The 24,864-nt window shown below is 37.4% G+C and overlaps 1 protein-coding gene across 1 annotated transcript in view; it reads left to right on the top strand.

The window, feature by feature from the left end:
• ZBTB40 (zinc finger and BTB domain containing 40) overlaps window positions 1–24,864 on the top strand; it is a 94,971-nt gene that overhangs the window by 9,058 nt on the left and 61,049 nt on the right. Inside the window, exons 2-3 of the mRNA XM_060141164.1 lie at window positions 12,486–12,577; window positions 16,750–16,891. The gene's annotated coding sequence lies outside the window, so the exon portion shown is untranslated. The remainder of the gene's footprint in view (window positions 1–12,485; window positions 12,578–16,749; window positions 16,892–24,864) is intronic.

Raw genomic sequence — 24,864 nt, 5'->3', positions numbered from 1 at the left:
TGAACACCTAAAAAGTGCCACGCACTGTACTAAGTGTTTTACACAATTTCTTGTAATCCTCACAGCAACTAAGCAATAGATACTATTATCCCCATTTAAAAAATTGTTATGGAAATTTCAAACATAAAAGTGAGAATAGCATTATGAGCTCCCATATACATGTTCACTCATTTTGCACTTGAGAAAACAGGTTTTGAAAGATTAAGTAACTCAAGGTTACAGAGCTAAAGTCAGGTGTAGAACCCAACTCTTTTTAGCTCCTTATTAAGATTGTTTTTAAAATTTTAAACTCCAGCTGGCCAGGGAAAAGCAGAAGCAAGGGAGATGGTCAAGAGCTACTCTTCTAAACTGTAACTGGTAGTAGTATTATATTAGTCTTCCCTTCTAATTCACGTCACAAATATTTCCCTCACTTCTACTGTTTGCAAACAGTAAGCCCTCCTCTCTCTCCCTCTTTATTGCTTCTCTTATGTCCTCTGCTTTTGCTCTGCCTTCTCTTTATCTTAGAGTTTTGTTAGTGCAATCTGATCTTAGTTCATTTTTCAAGGCCTGTCACTGTTTTGAGTACCCAGCTCCTAACATGATGTTGGGAACGTAGTAAGAACTTATAAATTTAAACAACAGTGGAACTTGCTGCTCTTATTCATTTAGCCCGTAGGTTTGGTACGGTACTATAACTTCTGAATGACGCTCAGAAGCCCTGGCAGTCATTAAATTTGACCACCTAGACACAAGCTGCTCTTATAGCTGGTACTCTGCTGTCAACTGCCCTCAGTTCCAGTCAGATTTAAACCAGAGGGAGACTTTCTAAGGTCAAAGTCCAAGACAGCAGAATAATTGGCCCCTAGAGTTCCGGATTTTTTTTTTCCTGGGCAGCAGAAAATGAAGTTTTCCATGTATTTCTTTGAACATTTTTGAGCAAATACTATGGAGCCCCATAGGCTCTTTCCAAACGTTAAAGACAATAGAGAAGTTATCCTCTTTTGCTTTTTTTTTTTGGATGTTAGTTCCTTAAGTTAACCCTCTTGTCATAATCCCTGGTGATGGATGGGAGAAAGATAGAGATGAAAATAATTCCCACTTCTTCAAAGGCAAGAGAAAAAGCTTACAGTACTAAGGGGAGAGGAGAATGGAGTTCATGGAAGTATACACAGAAGTGTCCTGAAGGCTGGGTGATCTGAGTAGGGTAATAGGACAGTCTCACAGGAAGTTGGGGCTCCATAGACTCTTCAGTGCTTCTGCTGCTTAACTACAATGTAGAAGAAAAGAAGGATTTTAAGCTGAAAGTGGTCTCTTCTTCCCAGCTGTGCCATAAACTCCTTGAGAGCAGGGAGTATGCTGATTTCTTCTCTGTGTAGTTCCAAGCCAGTTAAGGCCATTTGGCTGAACTCAGTAAAGATCTGCTGGACAGACAAGCATACACTGTCCACTGACTAGGCTGGGAAATGGGTCTTGGAGGTTTGCTGGGACGGCATGGGCTCCACATCCCCCAGTGGCACTATTACCAGCTGTATGGCCTTGGACAAGTCAGGGGGCCAGAGTAATGTGTGTATGGTGCCTCATATAGCGGGGAATAAGTAGGCTCTAAATCAAGGTCATGTTCTTCCTTTAAAACTACTTCATTTACTGTGTATCTTTGCACTGCCTCTGAACAGAGAAGTTACCAAAAAAGTAGGAGAAAGACTCAAGGATCAAGCGCTTCACTGCTTTTTAAATTCTTAAGCTTGGGCAATATCCAGTGGTAAAGGTCCGGCTCCAGAGTCAGACAGCATGGGTTCATTTACTGACTCTACTGCTCACTGGCTTTATGATTTGGGGCAAGTCATTTAATCTCTCTAGGTCTCCACTTTCTCAGTTAAAGTGGAGTTAATAATAGTAACTACCTCCCAGGTTTTGCAAAAATTATATAAGAGCACCCATGCAAAATGCTTGTCACAGTGTCGGGGATATAATAAATCTTCATAAAATGTTAGCTCCCATTGTTAGGTTGCTACCGTAACTCTTCCAAACTATGTCTTTCTTTTCCCCCTTGCCATAATGTCTTCCTCATTGCTTTCCACTTAAAAAATATATATCTGAGTCATAGTTAACAGAAGAGTCTGATTTCTGTTATTAGTGAACTGGAAGATCTTAAAACACTTCTCAGGGCCTCAGTTTCTTCATCTACAAATAAGGGAATTGGAGCAGGTGATTTCGAAAGTTCTTTGTATCTCCTATTAATTTCAGTGAGTTAAAGGCTTTGTGTGAAATCTCTCAGATTATATAATCCAACATGCTGTTATGAGAGGCCTAACCCTCTCCCTTTCCTAGCTTGACTCAGCTGTGAAACTTGCAATGTGATTGTCTATAAATTCTTTTTAAAAAATTATACAATATTTGACATACAGTATATAGAAGATATATATGTAACTTATATAAGTGATGAGGCAGAGTGATTAAAAACAAGTATATCGGACTTCCCTGGTGGTCAGTGGTTAAGAATCCGCCTGCCAATGCAGGGAACACGGGTTCGATCCCTGATCCAGGAAGATCCCACATGCTGCAGAGCAGCTAAGCCTGTGTGCCACAACTACTGAGCCTGTGCTCTAGAGCCCGCGAGCCCGTGTGCCACAACTACTGAAGGCCACGCACCTAGAGCCCGTGCTCCACAATGAGAAGCCGCTGCAATGAGAAGCCTGCGCACCGCAACAAAAAGTAGTCCCCGCTCGCTGCAACTAGAGAAAGTCTATGTGCAGCAACGAAGACCCGACACAGCCATAAATAAATAAATATTTTAAAAAACGAAAAACAGTATATCTGTGAACTGATGACCAGCCCAAAACTGTAAAAACAAGTATTTTGGCAGGTGTATTTTTATGCTTCCTTTTAACATTTAATGAATATTTACAATGTTATAGGAAATGCCCTTCATGTGCATTGACTTACTAACAGAGGCTTATTAATGCTTACAGCTACCCCATGAGATAAAACTAATATTATCCCCATTTTACATATTAGGAAACTGAGGCCCAGAGAGTTAAGCAACTTGCCTCAAGTTGTATAGCTGGTAAGAGAGGCAGAGCTGTGATTTACCCGCGGGCGAGCTGTCTCTACAGCCTGTGCCCTAAACCTTTACTGTTAAACACACAGCCTCCGGAGTCACAAGGCCTGTTTTGGTATTCTTCAGTTGCTTGAGCTCTTTACTTTTACATTAGATGGGTATCTTTGATTTTGGAATTTGCTACTGTGTGGTTGAGATTTATTCCCCCGTGAAGAAAAGTGTATTATCATAATCAGATTGGTGAAAACGCAGAACTCATCCACATTTTCAGGTCAGGACAAAAGTGTCAGTGATGAAGCCAAGGGTCTTTTGTAACACCTAAGAGGTTGAATGTGAAAGCACTGAAGTGATGATTGCTTGTTGAGAGTCTTGACTGCAGGATGGAAGAGTCGGCATTAGGTGTAATGCAGTCACAATCCCCAGCCACTAATTAGATGAATATGTTGTTCAGGAGATTTTGCAGTTTGGCCTGTGAAGAGTCATCGTTGATGAACTACTGGATCAGAGCAGCATGGCCCGGAAAGGCAGGGGAAAGGCAGATAAGTCTCTCAAAGCCTCCTTCCATTATAATAGCCTTGAAAAATTGCTTGTTTCTATGAATTAGACAAAAGATAAGAGGACACAAGCAGTTTGTTATGCCAAACAGTTTGATGTTTTGCCTCATTGTTTTGAACACCTCAAAAGAAGAGTTTCGTTAGAGATTGAGAGAATCTGGAAAAAGAAATTTGTTGAATGTAATAGTTATTATAGGCTTATCAAGAATCAGATGCTAGCTGCCAGTTTTGAGACGTGAAAAACAACCTTTCTAGTGGTCCTTAATCTCCTGTCTCTACCTCCTTGAGAATATGGTGGTGAGGGGGTGGTAGTGATGATCATGATGACGATGACGCTGATGCTGATGCTGGCAGCTAGCAGATAATCAGTTTATTGAGCACTTGCTATGTCCCCAGCATATAATGCTGGTGCTTTAGCTGTGTTAATTCATTTAATCTTCCAACAACCCAGTGAGAGAGGTACTGTTATTACCCCTATTTTGTAGATGAGGAAACTATGCCCCATGGAGTTTAGGCGATTTTTTCCAAGGTCACACTTTGTGATTGGGCATTCAAACTTCACACTCAGGTAGTCTGGCTCTAGCTCCGGCCTTTAACCACTGAGCTACACTGCTGCTCATGACCTGTCTCCCAGAAAGTGTGCAGTTGAATAACACTGTGTGTCCAGTAATTTAAAGAGCATTATAGATGCCTCTTCCCCTTCCCAGTCCATGGACTTGGGTTCAGACCCCACCCTAGAGTTATGTAAATTCCTTGTGGGCAGAGATTATATCTTATTTAACTTTGCTTGGTAGGAGCTAAATAAATGTCTTATGAGTGTATAGTATGTTGGAAATGACACTAGCTTTGAAGCCAGACAAACCTACCTGGGTTTTTTAATTTGCAGGTCATAAAAATAATGCATGTTTACTGTAGAAAAAATTTGAAATATATGAAGAAGAAAATAAGTCCCCCATAGTGATACTACTTAGGGATAACCACTATTAGCATTTTAATATATTTTCTGTCTTTTTCAATGCAAATGTATATATGCATGTACATATATTTTTAAACCAAGTTGGAATTATATATACAGTTGCATCCTGTGTTTTTTTTCTTTTAGTATGTTGAGAGCATTTCACCACATTATTAAAAATCTTCAAGAGCCTAATTAAAAATTTTTTATTTAGATATAATTCACATACTATACAATTTACTGTTTTAAAGTGTACAATTCAAAGTCTGTGTAACTATCACCACTTTCTAATTCTAGATCATTTGCATCACTCCAAAAAAATACCCCATACTCATTAGCATTCACTCGCCAGTCCTCCTCCCAACCTCTAGCAATCACTAAGCTTTCTGTCTCTATGGATTTGCCTATTCTAGACATTTTATATAAAGGGGATCATACCCTATGTGGCCTTTTGTGTCTGGCTTCAACTTAGCATGTTTTCAAGGTATACCCGTGTTTGTAGCACTATCATTATTCCATTCCTTTTTATGACTGAATAATATTCCATTGTATGGATAAACACAATTTTACTTGTCCATTTATCAGTTGATGGCTGCTTGAGTTGTTTCCACTTTTTGGCTGTTATGTATAATGCTGCAGTGAACATTAGTGTACAAGTTTTTGTGTAGACATATGTTTTCATTTCTCTTGGGTATATACCTAGGAGGGGAATTGCTGGGTCTGTATTGAACTTTTTGAGGAACTGACAAACTATTTTTCACAGTGGGGCTACCATTTTACATTCCCACCAGTGACGTATAGGATTTCCAGTTTCTCCACATCCTCAGCAATGCTTGTATTTTTTGTTTGTTTGTTTGTTTTATTATAGCATCCTAGTAGGTGTGGAGTGATATCTCATTGTGGTTTTGATCTGCATTTCCCCAGTGACTACTGATGTTGAGCATTTTTCATGTGCTTATTTGCCATTTTTTATATCTTCTTTGGAGAGATATCTGTGCAGATCCTTTGCCCATTTTAAAATGGGCATATTTGTCCTTTTATTGTTGAGTTGTAAGAGTTCTGAATACCTTATATTCTGATACACTGTGTTTTACATATTCTGGATACCAGACCCTTATCAGATATATGATTTGTGAATATTTGTATCCATTTTGTGGATTGTCTTTTTACTTTCATGATAGTGTCCCTTGATACACAGAAGTTTTTAAATTTGATGAAGTCCAACTTATTTTTTTTTTCCTTTGGTTATTTGTGCTGTAGGTACCATATAGAGAGCCTGATTTTTAATGGCTACATGATATTCTATAATATGTCCGTATACCATGTTTACTTTAAAAATCTCATATTATACATCTAAGTTTCCAGTTTTTTACCATTAAATCTATTGCTCTGAATACAGTGTGCATAAATATTTTATTATATCTCTAACTATTATCTCTTTATAGATAGATACTTAGAAGTGGGTCTAAAGGAATAAACATTAACAATTTTTTACTTCTAATATCATAGGATTCTCATTCTTTTTTTAATTTGTAATTATACAACTGATATATATTACAGATACATTCTGTAAAACACATCCTGGTAAAACATTCAAACGGGGCACGTAAAGTATATCCTCCTCAATCCCCCCAAATTCTCATGTCCCTCTCCAAGGACATTTTTTATAGCTCTACATGAGCAGATTACTTACTAGATTACTTCCCTGAATGATTTTTACCAGTGTACACTCCCATCAGCACTGTACAGTGTCAAAGACAGATGCACCAGGCCACCACTGAATGTTGAGAGATGTAGTCTCTTCTGTGATTCCTAAAAGGCTTTCTGATCATACTTGACCTTGCTGCTGGAATTTTTTCACAGATGACTGCAGAGAGTAGGCACATTTCACTAATAAATGAACTAATAAATTGACTTTCTGATTTATATTTCTTCTCTTAAACAATTAGTTTAGACAGTACTATCCAAACGCCCCAAGTCTGATTAATTTTGAGACTTTTACAGGATAGGGTGTTTGTATCTATGAGGTTGATAACCAAACTAGACCTTTGGTAAATTAAGTTCAAGCCGTTGAGGGAAGTCTCTTGCCAGTCTCTTCCTGGCAAGCCAGCTGGCCTGTTCCAATAGACACATTTCCATCCATCTTTTAGCAGAGACCAGCAAAAGACATGGCATCTCAAATGCAGGTGATCCTGTCAGGGCATCTAGCCGCACATCTCTGTCTGTGAGAGGAGTTGAGGAATGATAGCACTGAGCCCCGAAATCCTCTCAAGACTAAGGTAGTAATTAAGAACAGGGAGCCAGGTAGATCTGCATTTGAGCTTTGCTCTAACTTAATACCTGTATGGTCTTGGGCAAGTTGCATAATCTTGTTGGACATTAGTTTCCTCATCTGTGTATTAGGGATAATAATGGTGTCTACCTCATAGGGATGTTTGGGGAATTAAGTGGGAAAATGTATGGACAGAGCTTAGAACAAATGCTGGACATCATTACCATCATAGAGTAGTTAATGACCTTGCCAAAGGCATTCAGGAGATTCAAGGATAGGAAAAAGAGCAGAGATCAGTGGATTGGGCAAAAAACGATGTTTTAATCACCTCCTCTTCACCTCGTTGATGAGGGAGGGATTCCTACCCTAGGGTTGTGGGGATGGCTAAGCACACAACACTGGACACTGGCAGATGAGACTGAAAGCAGTTTATACTCACAGCCCCAGAGGAGGACACAGAGGGTGTACTCAGGAGCAGAGTTAACAACCAGGGGCTGTGGGAGGCAGGCTTGCAGTATCAAGAAGGTGGGTGCTTTCTGGTTTATGCCAGAGGATGTGATTGGCTTGTTTGAATAATTTTGGGGGCTGGCAGGGAACTGAAACCCACTACCCAGGAATAAACAGGAACAGTGCCTGGCCCCTCTGATAAGGAGGATTGTTTGACTAGGGGACCTTGTCCACGGGAGCAGAGTGGGTACTGGAATTTGTGGTTAGGACATTTGAGGCCTTCTTGATTTTACCAGCTGTCAAGGCAGCACATACTATTAAGCCTTAATCTTTAGACTTTATACCACAAAAGAGAATATAGGCCTTGAAATGCTGTTCGATATGGCTTTTAGGGAATCTGGGTATGGAAGGCTATGGAAGACAAGCAGAGTTGTCCTGTTCTCTGTGGGAGAAGACAGATGAGCATAGTAGTTAGAATGGAAATGTCACAGTAGGTCATGTATGGTGCCATGAGCCCAGATCTCTTCACTGTGTCCAGTTCAGCGTACATTTATTGATTGGCTGTACCATCCTAGAACCTGCCAGGGCTTAACCAGGTTCAGGTGACCAGTTTACTCTAGATCAGGAACAGTTTGACCTCCATTTACTTTAGTAGCAGCCAGGGAAGCTTGTCTAGCCCTGGAAGTCCGGGTTGCTGGAATGCATTCTAAAGGAGTTTTGGTTGGTGCCAGGCCACAGAGCTATTCACCTAAGGCCTGGTTATTAGAATCCTCCGTATTTTGTAGGTTTTATTCTTAAAGCTGTTCTGACTGGAGCAAGGGCAGGTGCAAAAGGGAAGGTTTTGAGGATGACTTGGAACTTTTTAGAGGTGAAGCGTTGCTTAAAACATATTTGATAATAATTAGATGTGAAAAAATGTGATTTGAGAACAGGCAATGTTGTATAGTGCTTTGCTATTCAGACAGGATTCCTTGGACTATCAACATCTGAGTCAACCCAGAGCTTATTAGAAATGCAGAATTCAGATCCCACTGCACACCTTCTGGATCAGAATCTTTTCTTTGACAAGATCCCCAGGTGATTTTCACGCACACTAAAGTACGAGAAACTGTTCTAGTGGGTAGAAGGGCATGAGCTTTGAAAGGCTCAGACTGGATTGTGTATGTGATCTTGGGCCTGTTCCTTAACCTCTCCACTATTGGGACTTAATTATAAATTGGGTTTAACTATCTTGCTGGGTTATTAGTATTAAAGGGGGTAACATGTAAAATGTGCTTATTAGTAGCTCTTATTTGTGATTATTTGATAAATAATATCCTTGATAGAATATGAAAAGAGAGAGCAGGATACCATTACGGCTAACTGTTCACGAGACATGAATTGGTAATTGAAAAAAGTACAGTCTCCTGAGCCGATGGGTCAGTGGATGTGGTTGACTCACTAAACAGTTCCCCTCAGGGTGAGACCGTAAGTGTACGTTAAGTAACCAAGAGTTGACAGCTATACTCTTTAATGGCTGCTGAGCCCTTGGAAGGGAGAATAATCTGCAGAAGTGGTAGCTAAGTCTTGGACTCCAGTGAGGCCTTCATATTATGGAGAAAAGAACTATGGCTTGAGAATTGAGACATGGGCTCACTTATGCCCCTTGTTAGTTCTGTGGCCCTTAACAAGCCATTTAACATCCCTGAGCCTTAGTCTTCATCTGTAAAACAAAGGTAAATGGAAGGATGAGGTGTAAATCCCAGAATATAGCAAGGTATTATCCCTACTTGATATGTACCATAGAGCTCGGTAGACAGCCTCCCGAATCCCCAAAGGTGACTCTTAGGCCAATTCAGCTGCTTTTAGAATCTTCAGTACTGATATTCTTCAGAGCTGTTCTGGCTACCTGGATTTCCCAATGACCAGAACGTACCTTAGGAAATCACACAGGCCGTTCAGGTATTGCTACAAATCTCAAAGATTGGAACAGTAGTAGACTAGTATTTGGGATGGAATGATGATGATAGTGATGATAATAATATTAGAAACAACAATGACAATACATATAAAAAGGTACTACCATGAACCCAGGACTATCAAATACAAAAATCTCCATCCCTTACACTATATATTGCTGCCTTTCAGGCTGGCAGTGTAAGAGAAGAAACCAAATGACAGCTGCTTTTGAACTTGAGCAATGTGGGCCTGCTAAAAGCTACGGTCACCCTTTTCTAACCTCACCAATCCTCCTTGCATTCTCAGAAATAATTGCTAGTGGTTCTCTTTTAACTTAGCTGATTCCTTAGATACATTACATTTTAAATCATCTTTTTGTGTGTAGCAGATGCCCCATTTCTTGTCTCTGAGTGTGTGATCTTTGCTCTAATTATGTTGAGAGTGCCTGTTATTTCACCTGATTCTGGTTGTTTGTGAGATACTAAATAGCCATGGGGTTAAAGCTGACTCGGATCAAAGAGCAACTCAGCCTCTCAGGACCTCAGTTTCCTCTGTTAAAAAGGGGAGGGATTGGACTAAGGTCATTTGGTCATTGGACAAGAGTACGTGATAGAATAAAGTAATAAAGTAATGAACGTCTGTTTGCTGAAAGCAATGAATAGGGCTCTCCAAGGTCCCTTCCAGCTCTCTGGTTCCAGCAGAATCCAGAAATCAAGACAGAACTAAAGATTATATTCTGGAGATAGGGATTATCAATAGCAACAGTAAAAACAAAACAAACTTTAAGCAGATAAGGTTGCATTGAGCCAGGCCATATGAGAGATGTCTCAGACTATGAGATAGATGTGCCCAAAGGAGAGTGCAGAATTATTAGGAGAACTGGAATGGAGGGCCCTTGATCAAGTATTAGGATGGCTTTTCTTTCTTGGGTATTGGGCTATAGAAATCTAGGCAGATGTGTGTCCAACTTCTGCTCCTACGGAGCTATATTTATTATTAGACAATATATATAGGTTGCTTGTTCTTCCTTCCCATTGCTAGTCACTTTTCCGTATTAGACCATGCCATCTGTCACTGGAATAGCTCTGCTTTAATTGTGCTGTATTTCAGAAGCTCCTCCCTCAAAGCAGGTTAAGTTCCTCTGCTCATTTTCTGGCCTCCCTAACCTAGGCAGCCTAGTGTTCCACATTTCCTCTTAAGTGGGTATTTTTGGAGACCCACCCTAGCCAGCCCAGTGTCCATAATAATGATGGCAACAACTTACTGGAGGGCTTTCCAATGCCTTTCCAATGGGTCCAGTGCTAACTGCCTGTGCACATACATGATTCCAGAGCACTCTCCCTCTTCACCCTTACCTGTTGAAATTGTACCTAACTTGCATTTACCAACTCCAGTCCTACCCTTTTCCTTTCCACTCACTGGGATCAATCTGTTTTTTCCTTTCTCTCTTCTTCCTTTCCCTCTTCTTGTCTCTTGAGTCCTTTTAAGACTTCTGTTTTCAGTCATTCCAGTTGAAATAAGTTGAATCAACTTTATTACAGGCTCTCTGTGAACAAGGACCTTGTTTTATATTTCACTTGGCTCCCACACAGCACCTAGCAGTGGGCTGAGTAATTGGTAGGCAATTGACCCATAAATAGTTGTTAGTTGACATATGTGTATTGCTGGCTGAAGACTTATGGGGAAATAAGTACAGTAAATTGGGGAATGGCAGGTCCAGTTCCTGAGGCCCAGAAAAGAGTCTCTCACCCTTCATCAGTGGCAGCAAAGTCTTTTATTTGAGTGTCTTGCTGAGGACATTGCCAGCAGTTGTGGATTTCAGAACATCTACTTTATTTAATTAACTGATGTATATAAGAGACTGTAAGTCTTTAGTGTTACTTTCCTTCTTGTTCATCAAAGGGATTCCATATTTCTTACCAGCTCTGACTTAAGTTCTCACTTGTGCTTTTCCTGGTTTTTTGGGGTTTTTTTCCCCCCTGTGTGTAACTGTTGTTTGTTTGTAGCTTAAAGAATCCTCAAACTTTCAGATTCTTTTTGGAAGTAGACAAAATAAAAATTTAAATAAATAAAATCTTTGTGCTTCTTTTAGAAAGCTGGCCTAGTTTCCACTTTGTGTTGAATTCCCATTTGTGTTTTGGGTCATTATGCAGCACTAGGTTCAGCCAATTAAGTTTTTTCTAAGTATCTTTATTCTATATCAGTATAGTCTTTTCTTGAGGCTTTAATATTGTTGCTTTGAGGAACATGCATCCTTCTGGTGCTCTTTTGTTGCTTAAATGTTCTTCCCTTGGGACCTTTGACAATTTTCCCAAGCCTAGTGATTTCAGTTAAGTGCTTAATAACATAGTTTAGGTTGCCTCTATACAGGAATCTACAGGACTTAAAGATTCCAACATGCTGTGTTCCACTATAGTTTCTTAGCTCTGAAAAGCATGCTTTCGTGCCATTATATTTAGCGCTATATTCTCTCCCCTCCATTTAACTTCCTTGCAAAGGGAGTTAGGGGGAAATAGTAAAATATATGTTAGAGGCATTTACATTTTAGTTGTGTGATCAACAAAGTGTAGTTTAGCCTCTATAGTACATTTCAGTAGCCCCCAAGTCACTAATGTATCCCTCATGATTATATATTAGATTTATTTAATAACAGTATTCTGTACCTGAAAGTGGTCTACAAAGATTATATAGTTTAACTGTTTATTTACAGGTAGGTACTTTAGCTGTCATGTCAGATGGCTAGTTTCAAAACTATTTAATGAGGAAAATTCAGTCTTTCTTGGTAATAATAATACAGCTAACACATATAGTATTTACTACGTGCTGGGCACTGTTTTAAGTGTAAACACACCTACACATTAATTCTCTTATAAGTAGCATATGGCTGTTTTTTAAGAATCCAATCAAAGAATCTCTGCCATTTAACAGGAACGTTTAATCTGCTTCTTTATTGTGATTACTAATACATTTGGACTTATTTATTTCTACTGTCTTAAGTTTTTTTCTATTTACCTTTGCCTTTACCTTCTTTGCCTTTCTTTTTCCCCTTTTCCACTTGCTATTGTATTAATCACATTTTCTTAATTCCCTTTTGTACTTCTTGTTTGCAAATATTTGTTCAGTTTGTTCCCTTGTATCCTTACCTGTTAAAATACATACTTTACTTAGGCTAAAAGCTAAAGTTAATCATTATTTTTGTCATCCCCTTGACTCTTAGAACATCCTAACTCTAGTGCTCCTTCTCTCATCTTCCATGTTCTTGTTGATTTTTAATTTCAGAGAGGCAGTGGATTTTTAAGAATATAGACCTCAGAGCCAGACTGCCTGAGTTTGGAGCCCAGGTCTGCCACACACTAGTTGTGTGACCTTAGGTAAGTTGTATAACCTCTCTGTGCCACATTTTCTTATATGTAAAATGGGGATGATAAGAGTACCTACTTCACAGGGTTGTTGAAAAGATTAAATGAGTTAATAGATGCAAAGCATTTAGAACAGTCCCTGGCACATAGTAAGCATTAAATAAGTGGTAGCTACTATGGTTGTCATTATTCTACTTTGTTTTTAACCTCCCCTTCCCATATCCATTTTAAAATAGCCAGTGCATTTTAAAACACATTTCTTAATTTCTTTTTTATTAAGATATAATTAACATACAGTTCAATGAATTCTATTTGAAGAGTTTTGACAAATATCTACTCTTCAACCACCATCCAAAATAAGGTACAGAACATTTCCATTCCCCGAGAAGGTTTCCTTGTGTCTCCTCCTGTTTAATTCCCTTCCCCCACACCACCCCACAACCTCCACAACCACTACAGTATCTGGTCGCTATCACTGTAGATTAGTTTTTTCTGTATGTCTCTTTCCTGTAGATTTAGTCATACATATGTACTCTTTTGTGCCCAGCTTCTTTGACCTAACATACTGTTTTAGGGTTTATCCATGTTGTTGCTTGTATCAATGGTTAATCTTTTATTATAAGAAACCTCCACACAGTTCTTCAAAGTAGTTGTACCATTTTGCACTTTCCGCAGTAATGTATGCAAGTTCTAGTCATTCTGCATCCTCATCAACATTTGGTATTATCAGTTTTTCTGATTTTAACTTTTCTAGTGGATACGTTTAGCAGTTTCTTTGCTTGCTACTTGCTATTTTTTCTTACATTCTATCCTTTCTTTCTGGTTCAGTTTGCTTCTTGTAGTAAGTCTTTCAGTGACAGTCTCTGAGCCTCTTATCTTTGTTTGAAGGTGATTTTGTTTCAACTTGTATATAGATACATGGTTGATTGTTATTTTCCTTAATATTTGAAAACTGTTACTCCATTTTCTTATATCTATTGTTATTAATGAGAAGTCTGTACCAGTCAAACCGTCTTCTTTGATTAAGTAATAATCTTTTCTTTTGGTTTGCTTACAATTTCTTTTTCTCAGTGTTGTTGATACTTCAAAGTTTTTATTCTGAAGACTCATGTCTGACTTTAGTCCTAGAACATTCTCAGATATTATATCTTCAAATTGCTTCTGCCACATGTTCTTCATTATCTCTATCCGGAACACCTATTCAGATGCATGTGAAACCTTCATATTCTGTTTTCCATATCCTTTAACCTCTCTTTCATATGTCTGTTTTTGGGTTTTTTTTGTTTTGTTTTGTTTTTTACCTCTCTGCTACCTTCTGAGTAATTTTCTCAGACTTCTTTTCCTAATTACTCATTTTCTCTTTAGTTGTATCTAATCTGTTTAATTCATTGATAGATGAATTTCAGTGACTTAACTTTTATTCCTAGAAGTTCTTTTGGTTCTTTTTCACATCTGCCTATTCTTTTTTCATATTATCTTTTTCTTCCATTATGGCTTCCCTTCATTTTGCCTGTTTATTAAAATGAAACAATTAATTTGTAGCATTTTTTCATAGTATTCTATAATTTTTAGGGTTTTCAATTCTTGGAGATGCTATTTGTACTCTTTCTTGCATCTAATGTCTTTCCGTTGTGGTGATTCATTTCCTCATGTGACTTTTTGTTCTTACTGTTTGCCTTTTGGGGGTGGCACAGGAATCCTCCTCATCTGAGACACTCTAGCATCTATCTTGGCAAGGCCCTTCTCGTTTGATTTTTTTTCCTCCTTCACCTCCTACCCCTACTCCTATTTCCCTCCCCTTTATAGCACTTACTCTAATGTATTTGATAAAATGTCTTTTGCTACAATGTAACTTTACCTTACTGTTATTCATTGTTTTGTTTTTGTGTTTTTAACTTACATAAATGGAATTATGCTCTAGATCTCATTCTGGTTGTTATTGTTTCATTCAATTGGGTATTTAAGATCTGTTTCTGTCTGAATAGTCAGTTGTTGCTTCTTTCTAATGCACTATATTCCATAGGATACATTTTGCATATTTACTTAAATTCTTTTTGTGACTGACATCTAAATGACCTCTCATTTCCCTGCTACAGAAAACAATGGCCCAGTGATCTTTCTGGCCATGTGTCCTTATGAACCTATGTGAGAACTTTTCTGGGAAATGTACTCAGAAATATGATTCTTGGGCCACAAGGCATATATGCACAGAAAATTTCACTAAATATTACCAGAGTGTTTTTCCAGAATAGCTATATGAATTTATATACCACCAGTTTTACTCTAGATTCAAATTTATGTTCTACCACATGTTACTGTAAGACCTTAGAGAAATTACTTAACCTCTCTGGGCCTTAGTCTCCCTATCAGTAAAAGGGAATAATAACAGCATCTGCATCATCAGGTTGTTAAGAGAATGAAATGAATTAATATATGTAAAGCATATTCCTGAATATAATAAGCACTTCCTGAATATATAATAAATGTTAGCTGCTTTTACTGCTATTGTAACAACTACTCTTACTTGTTAGCCAGTTAAGTGAACTTCTCCTTTTCTGAATTGCCATGTTACGTCATTTGCCCATTTTTCTCCCCATTGGATTTTTTTTCCCTAAGGTTTCCAGGAATTTCTTCTGTATTCTAGATATTAACTCCTTGTTGTCTTTAAACTGTATAAATATCTCCTGGTTCTACCATTTGTCCATTGTCTATTAATCATATCTATAGACTATAGAGTTCTTTGACAGAAACCTTTAATATCAGTATAATCATATTCATCTTTTCTTTTTTTAAGCTTTTGGGGCAATGTTTAAGAAGTTTCCCAACACCTGCTTCAAAGATACCCTCTGACATTTTCTACTGTTAACTTTTATAAATTTACCTTTCACATTCAGGTCTTCCTCATATGGTTTGTAATAGTGAGCTCATTTCTCTCTATGTTTTTCTTTTTTCCTGTGAGAGTCTCTGTGCCTTGGGTTTTGAAAGTACTCTGTTTTTTTTCTCTTGCATGTCAAAGACCAATTTTTATGTTAATTTCTCAGCCCAAGATTCTTATACGATATAATATATAAATTTGGATCCTTCACCTCTGTATGTCATAGGCCTACATTTTAGATTTCTTGTGGGTGCCATTTCTTCTACTCAAGGCCCAGATAATTAGCAACTTTTATTCTGTTTCCCTGAGCCAGTGAGCAGAGATTTTTCAGACTGCATATAAAGGAGGGATAGTTGTTTGAGGCTCTGTGCTTTGTGCAAGGGTCTCAGTTCCAACTCCCCCACCTTCTACCTGCCTGAAGCTATATTTCCAGTCTCCATGTGAGCATTAATGCTTTCTCCTCCAAGCCTAGGGCCTGTATTAGAGTTTGAAACCCCTTTGGGCCATCATGGTCTCAACTCCCACTTTACTGTTTCAGCTTTGATTTTGATGTCACTTCCATTTCAGGTACCTGGGAATTTCCTTTTTTTTTTTTTTTGCTTGACTATATATATATTTTTTTTTTAATTTATTTTATTTATTTTTGGCTGCGTTAGGTCTTTGTTGCTGCCTGCGGGCTTTCTCTAGTTGTGGCGAGTGACTCTTCGTTGTGGTGCTCAGGCTTCTCATTGCAGTGGCTTCTCTCATTGCAGAGCACGGGCTCTAGGCGTGTGGGCTTCAGTAGTTGTGGCTCGCGGGCTCTAGAGCACAGGCTTAGTAGTTGTGGCGCATGGGCTTAGTTGCTCCGCAGCATGTGGGATCTTCTCAGACCAGGGCTCGAACCCATGTCCCTCGCATTGGCAGGCGGATTCTTCTTAACCACTGTGCCACCAGGGAAGCCCTAGCTTGAATATATATTTTTAAAGCATTTTTGTTACATTTTATCCAGTGTTTCTGTGTGTGAAGTGGGAGGAAAAGGTCCATTTACATCAGCTCAGTGTGCCATTTTGCTAAAAGTCTTTCCTTTAATTAGTATTCCTATTAATCTCAGTAAAATTTCAACTTTCAACTTTACCAGCTTACATTCATTAAGTAACCTTTGAATTTATTCTGCCTTAACTATCCCCATTCTCCTTTTATTGCTCAAGTTTATAACCATGTTTTTAGTATCTATATATTGGTAAACCACATAATTTTGTTCAGTTTTTTTTAACCTTGCTCAGTTGCTTATTCTGTTACAGTTATTCTATTATTTTCTTATCTAATTTAGTTGTCAACAAAAATGTGAAATAGCTCTGACCACAATCCTGTAGTTAATGCTCAAAGTACCTCCCTCTGGATCATTGGTGGCTCTTCGTATTTTTTAATCTGATGAAAGACTGACCAGAAATGACCCCAAAGCAACATTTTAAGTAAGTTTTAGTTTGTCCTAAAAATATAATCCCAATAATGTGTTCCTTATTAATAGGATTGTTTGAAAAGATTTATGTCCAGGTAAGTCTTTTGATTTACTGTAATCCATAGAGCCTATGTCTTGTCTTAGGAAGAAAATCATATTCTCCTGATATCATTTGTTCTTTAGAAAAACCACATCAGTGCCTGTTTAGTCGTTTTGTGTTATTTGCAAATTGAATTCTTGTTCTGATTTTTTTCTCAGATATTAAAATAAGTTAATTTACAAATTTTCAGACTTACCTCCTTTTTTCCTAAAGATAGCTCCTACTTTTGTCTGTTTTAAATCTTACAGAACTTTTTTTTCTGTTTTCCACAAGAACTGGGAGATATTCCAATCCTGCTCCTGTTGCTACTACTATTTCAGCAACAAGTCAGTTAGCTCCTAGGCCACAGTTTATCTTTAAAAAGTATGCATTTTTATAACACAGATATTAAAACAAGCTGTAGTGAAACAGTAAGGTTAGATGTTCTCAAAGCTACTCTTTGAGTAAGCTTTAAAAAAATTATATGAATTCATGAATGTTCTACAATCTATACGATAGTATAGATAGGGTTTGGGGTGATTAGTACTGAAAATTTACATTCCTAAAAGGAAAAATTTCTTAATAGATGAACTTTATTCTTTAGAGCAGTTTTAGGTTCACTGCAAAATTGAGAGTAAAGTGCAGAGTTCCCATATAATCCTGTCCCCACACAACCTCACCCACTGTCCCACAACACAGTGATACATTTGTTACAATCAGCGAACCTACATGGATACGTAATTGTCACCCAAAGTCCATAGTTTTCATTAAGGTACACTTTTGGTTTCATACATTCTCTGGAACTTGACATGTATATGATACATGAATTCACCATTGTAGTTTTATACACAATAATTTCACTGCCCTAAAGATCCTCCGTGTTAAACCTATTCATCCCTCCTTACTCCCAACCACTGGCAACCACTGATCTTTTGACTATCTCCATCGTTTTGCCTTTTCCAGAATGTCATATGGTTGTATTCATATAATATAGAGACTTTTTATATTGGATTCTTTCACTTACTAATATGCACTTAAGTGTCCTCCATGTCTTCCCATTGCTTGATAGCTCATTTCTTTTTGCACTAAATAATATTCTATTGTCTGGATGTACCACAGTTTGTTTATCCATTTATCTGGTGAAAGACATTTTGGCAATTACGAATAGAGCTGCTGTAAACATCTGCCTGCAGGTTTTTGTGTGGACGTAAGTTTTCAGTTTTTTTAGGTAAATATCAAGGAGTGCAATTGCAGGATCATATGATAAGGATATGCTTAGTTTTATAATAAACTCCTAATCTGTCTTACAAAGTGCTGTACCATTTTGCATTCTCACCAGCAATGAATAGCAGTTCCTGTTGCTATACATCCTCACCTGCATTTGGTGTTGTTAGTGATTTGGGTTTTGTCATTTCTAATAGGTTTTATTTGTAATTCCCATATGACATATGACGTTGAACATCTTTTTGTATGCTTACTTGCTATCTGCATCTCTTCCTTGGTGGGATGTCTGTTAAGGTCTTTGGTCCATTTTTTAATCAGGTTGTTTTCTTATTGTTGAGTTTCAAGAATTCCTTGTATGTTTTAGATAATAGTCATTTAACAGATATGTCTCTTGCAAATATTTTCTCCCAGTCTATGACTTGTCTTCTCAGTCTCTTGACATTATCATTCATAGAGCAGAAGTTCTTTAAGTTTAATGAAGTCCAGCTTATCCATTATTTCTTTCAGGGATCATGCCTTTGGAGGTGTATCTAAAAAGTCATTGCTATATCCAAGGTCACCTAGGTTTTCTTCTTTGTATTTTCTAGAGGTTTTATAGTGTTGTGTTTTTACATTTAAGTCTGTGATCCAATTTGGGCTAAATTTGTGAAGGCTATGAGGTCTGCATCTAGATTCATTTTTCTACATGTGGATGTTCAGTTGTTCCAGCACCATTTGTTGAAAATACTGTCTTTGCTCCATTATCAAAGATCAGTTGACTGTACTTTTGTGGGTCTATTTATCTATTCTTTCACCAGTACCACACGGTTTTAGTTACTGTAGCTTTGTAGGTAAGTATTGAAGTTGAGTATTGAGTAGTGTCAGTCTTCCTACTTCGTTCCTCTACCCTGATATTGAGTTGGCTATTCTGGATCTTTTGCCTCTCCATATAAACTTTAGAATCAGTTTGTCAGTATCCACAAAATAACTTGCTGGGATTTTGATTAGGATTGTGTTGAACTTATAGATCAATTTGGGGAGAACTGAAATTTTGACACTACAGAGTCTTCCTATCCATGAACATGGAATATCCCTCCATTTACTTATTTTTTCTTTGATATCTTTCATTAGAGTTTTGTAGTTTTTCTCATATACATCTTGTATGTATTTTGTTAGACTTATCCTCAAGTATCTTCACATTTTTAATTTCTTTTTTGGGGTTGCCAATTAAATGGTAATGTTTTCATTTCAAATTTGACATGTTCATTGCTGATAGACAGGAGAGTGATTAAGTTTTTTATATTTACCTTGTATCCTGCAGCCTTGCTGCTATTGCTTGTTATTATTATTATTAAATTTTTTGTCAGTTCTTTTGGATTTTCTACATACCTCATCACAGTCATATCATCTGTGAACAAAGACTGTTTTGCACCTTCCTTCCCAGTCTGTATACCTTTTAGCTGGGAATTCCAGAATGATATTGAAAAGCAGTGGTGAAATGAGACATCCCTGCCTTGTTCCTGATCTTAGGCAGAAAGCTTCGACTCTAATGTTAGCTGTTGGTTTTTGTAGCTGTTCTTTATCAGGTTGAGGAGGTTCCCCTCTATTCCTAGTTAGCTGAGAGTTTTTATCATGAGTTTTGAGGATTTTTTCAAATGCTTTTTCTGCATCTATTGATATGAACATGCGATTTTTCTTTTTTAGCCTGTTGTTATAATGGATTACATTTACTGATTTTCAAAGGTTGAACCAGCCTTGAATACCTGGGATAAATCCCACTTGGTCATGGTGTTAAATTATTTTTATTATTGTTGAATTTGATTTCCTAATATTTTGTTGAAGATTTTGGTCTTTGTTTTTCTTATAATGTCTTTGTCTGGTTTTGCTGTTAGTGTAATGCTAGGCTCATAGAATGAGTTAGGAAGTATTCCCTCTGTTTCTATTTTCTGGAAGAGATTGTGGATATTTGATATAATTTCTTCCTAAACTGTTTCGCAGAATTTACCAGTGAACCTATCTGGGCCTGCTGCTTCAAGTGTTGGAAAATTATTAATTATTGACTCAGTATCTTTGATAGATTAGGCCTATTCAGATGTCTAGTTCTCCTTGCGTGAGTCTTGGCAGATTGTGTCTTTCAAGTAATTGATCCATTTCATTAAAGTTATCAAATTTGTGGGCATATTATTATATTATTCCTTTTTTATCCTTTTATTGTGCATGGGATCTGTACTGATGTCCCCTCTTTCATTTCTGATATTAGGAATCTGTGTTCTCTCTTTTTTCTTAGTTAGCCTGGTAGAGGCTTATTGTTTTATTGATCTTTTCAAAGAGCCAGCTTTTAGGTTTGTTTTTTTTTCCTCTTGATTTCCTTTTCTCAGTTTCATTTATTTGTCCACTATTTTCTTTTTCTCCTGCTTACTTTGGATTTACTTTGTTCTTCTTGTTTTAGTATCCCAAAGTGGAGGCTTAAATTATTGGTTTTAGATCTTTCTTCTTTTCTAATGTATGCATTCAGTGCTATAAGTTTCCCTCTAAGCACTGCTTTTGCTCCATCCTATAAATTTTGATAAGTTGTATTTACATTTTCATTTAGTTTAGAATATTTTTGAATTTCTCTTAAGATTTCTTCTTATGTGTTATTTAGAAGTGTGTTGTTTAATCTCCAAGTATTTGGAGATTTTTCCAGCTGTCTTTTTGTCATTGATTTCTAGTTTAATTCCATCGTGGTCTGAGAACAGAGTGTATGGTTTCTATTCTTTCAATTTGTGAAAGGTAAATTATGGCCCAGAATGTGGGCTATCTTGTTGAATGTTCCATGTGATATTAAGAAGAATATGTAATATGCTGTAGATGAAGTAGTCTATAGTCAATTGATTGATGGAGCCATTAACTTCACCGATGTCCTTACTGATTTTCTGCCTTCAGGCTCTATCCATTTCTGATAGAGAGGTGTTTAAATTCTCCAACTATAATAGTGATGCACCTATTTCTTTTTGTATTTCTTTCAGCTTACCTTACATGTTTTGATGCTCTTTTGTTAGTTGCCTACACAATAAGGATTATTATGTCTTGTTAGAGTATTGACCCCTTTTTCATTAAGTAACTCCCCTTTATCCCTAATATCTTTCCTTACTTGAAGTTTGCTCTGTCTGAAATTAATATAGCTCCCCTGCTTTCTTTTGATTACTGTTAACATGGTATATCATTCTCCATGCATTTATTTTTAATCTATATGCATCTTTAAGAGAGTTTCTTGTAGACAGCATCAGAGTGGGTCTTGTTTTTTGATCCACTCTGACAATCTGTCTTTTAATTAGTATATTTAGAGCATTGATCTACCATATTTGTTAATGTTGTCTGTATGTTGCCCTTGTTCTTTGTTCCTACTTTTGTCTAACATACTTTTTCATTCTTTTGTAGTTTTAATTGAGCATTTGACGTGATTCCATTTTCACTTCTTTTTACCATATCAGTTATACTTCTTTTTAAAACTTATTTTAGTGGTGTCCTATAGTTTGCAATAGATTTACAACTAATCTAAATCCACTTTCAAATGACACTGTACCACTTCACATGTATTATAAGTACCTTATAATAATAATAACATAATCTTAATCCTTCCCTTCTCTCCCTTGTATTATTGCTGTCATTCATTTCATTTATACATAAGCATATAGAATTGACCCTTGGACAATGCAGGGGTTAGGGACACTGACCTCTGGCACAGGCAAAAATCTGCATATAACTTTGTAGTGAGCCCTCTGTATCTGTGGATTCAACCAACTGCAGATTACGTGGTACTGTAGTATTTAGTGTTGAAAAAATCCGCGTGCAGATTACGTGGTACTGTAGTATTTAGTGTTGAAAAAAAAAATTTAGTAAGTGGATCTTCACAGCTCAAACCTGTGTTGTTCAAGGGTTACCTGTATAAACATAAGCATGCATAATCAAATACATTGTTGCTGTCATTATTTTGAACAGACTGCTATCTATGTCAGTTAAGAATAAAAAATAAAACTGCTATCTATGTCAGTTAAGAATAAAAAATAAAACTGCTATCTATGTCAATTTTTGTTTTACCTTCACCTATTCATTCTTCAGTGCTATTCATTAGTTTATGTAGATCCATATTTCTGTACTTTATCATTTCCTTCTCTCTGAATAACTTCTTTAACATTACTTGGAAGGCAGGTCTACTGGCAGGCAAGTCCCTCAACCTTGCTGGTCTGAGAAAGTATTTTACATTCACTGTTAAAGGAAAAAATTTCAGGGTAGAATTCTAGGTTGGTAGTTTGTTTTCTTCTCTCAACATTTTAAATATTTCACTCCACTCTTCTCTTGCCTGCATGGTTGTTTGAGGAGAAATTAGATGTAATTCCTATCTGCTTCTCTGAAGGAAAGGTCCTTTTTCCTCTGGCTTTTTTCGAGATTTGTTTTTTAAACTTTGATTTTTCTATAGTTTGAATATGATGTGCTTAAGTATAGTTATTAAGAGCATTTATCCTGCTTGGGGTTCTGAGCTTCTTAGATCTGTGGTTTGGTGTCTAACATTAATTTGGGGAAATTCTTAGTCATTATTGCTTCAAATATTGCTTCTGTTTCTTTTTCTCTTCTCCTTCAGATATTCCCATTGCACATATGTTTTACCTCTTGTGGTTGTCTCACAGTTCTTGGATATTGGTTCTGTTTTTTTCAGACCTTTTTCACTTTGCTTTTCAGTTTTGGAAGTTTCTTATTGTTATATCCTCAAGGTCAGAGATTCTTTACTCAACCACATCTAGTCTACTAGTAAGTGCATCAAAGGCATTCTTTATTTCTGTTACAGTATTTTTAACCTCTAGCTTTTCTTTTTCATTCTTTCTTAGAATTTCCATCTCTCTGCTTACATTGCCATCTGTTTTTGCATGTTGTCTACTTTTTCCTTTAAATCCCTTATTAATCATTTTTTTTTAATTCCTTGTCTGATAATTCCTGACATATCTGACTGTGGTTCTGATGCTTGTTCAGTCTCTTTGAAGTGTGTTTTTTGCCTTTTAGTATGCCTGGTAGTTTTTTCTTGAAAGGGAGACATAAAGTACTGGGTAAAAGGAACTGTGATAAGTATAACTATAGTGATGGGGTGGTAAGATGTGAAGGGAGGAAGTGTGTTTTATAGACCTATCATTAGGTCTCAGTCTTTTGGTAAGTCTGTGCCCCTGGACTGTGAACTTCACTAATACTTTTCAGTCTCCCCCTCCCCACCTCCTTAAGTGGTACAGGATGGCTAGAGTGGGCTGACGTTGGGTATTTCCTTTCCTCCAGTTAGGTTAGACTCTGGTAAAATAGTTTCTTCTGATACTAGGCCTTGTTGAGAAGAACAGAATCCTCTGTCGTATTTTAAAATGGTTACTTTCTCCTTCCTCCTGCCAGAAGCAGAAGGGAATTTTCCCCCAGTATTCACTTGAGTACCCAGTAGAGCTCCTGGAGTTAAAACTCACAAAATTATGACTCTGTCCCTCTGGAGTTTTTAACTCTCAGACTTGTCCACCCTGTGCCTCCATCAGTTCGTTAACTTAGGTTTAGTTTTCCTATTCTGGCACTGCTTCCCATGGATTTCTCTTGGTGGGTTTCTGCTCTGAGAAGTTGTGATTCTCTGCCAGTCTCTCCAATTTTGGGAGCAGTAGTTTTGCCCTGTGACCTCACTTCTCTGACAGAGCTAAGAAGAGTTGTTGATTTTTCTGTCTGTTTGCCTTTTTACCTGCCAAGTTAGAATGGTGACTTTTAAGCTCCTTCCATGCCAGACCAGAAACCTGGAAACCAGAACTTGGAAATATTTTCATTTTTATTTTTATTTTTATTTGTCAGTTTCAAATGTGGGAAAATAAGGAATAGTGGTGGAGTGGAAAGGTAACAAAGGCAACCAATGTTATTTTGACAAATGTCAAAGACCATGTGACTTTCCTGCTTAAAGCCCTTCAAACCCTTCATTGACTCCTCATTGTCTTTAGGATAAATCCAAGCTCCTAAGCATGGCCCATGTATCTTTCTGTGGCCAGAACCTCTGCCTGCCTCTCCAGATTCATCTCCTGACACTCCCTGTCCCTTTCTATATGTTCAGTATCACTGAACTCCTTATAATCCCCTCCTAAACCTCCTTCCTGCCATGTGATGTTTTCTTATTTGTGTGCCTCACGCAGGCTTCCCTGCTTGGAGTGCCTTTTTCTCCCACTCTTTTCACCTCATCAGTGCCTGCTCACTTATTAAGGCAGGTTAGCTGTTAGCTCCTCCACAAAAACCTTACTGTAACTCTTGGATATCCCTATTCCCCAAACTGGGCTTCTAAGTACAAATCTCTATCATTACATTTCCTGCCATTCATTTATTCATTCCACCAACTAACCAACAGTGTTTGTGTTAGGCAGAATTTTAAGCACTGGGATGCAGCAGATGATGAAAAAAAAAAGTTCCTTCCCTAATGGAGTTTATATTCTAGTGAAGGGGGGTACATGATAAGTAAGTAAAAATATGTGTCAGTAGGCTATGATAAAAAATAGAGTAAGAGGGATGGAATGTTCTGTGGTTGGAGAGGAGGTTGCTATTTAAAGAACATGGTCAGATTTGATTAAATGTTCTAAATCATTAAAAAATAAATAAAATAAAGAACATGGTCAGGGAAGACCTCGTTGATCATGTGGCCATTGAGCAGAGTCCTGATGGGAGTGAGA

The sequence above is a fragment of the Lagenorhynchus albirostris genome, chromosome 2, assembly GCF_949774975.1.
Source record: "Lagenorhynchus albirostris chromosome 2, mLagAlb1.1, whole genome shotgun sequence".
NCBI classification, from domain to species: Eukaryota; Metazoa; Chordata; class Mammalia; order Artiodactyla; family Delphinidae; genus Lagenorhynchus; species Lagenorhynchus albirostris.
Note: the sequence above shows the minus strand (reverse complement) of the source record. Positions and strands in the feature narration are given on the sequence as shown.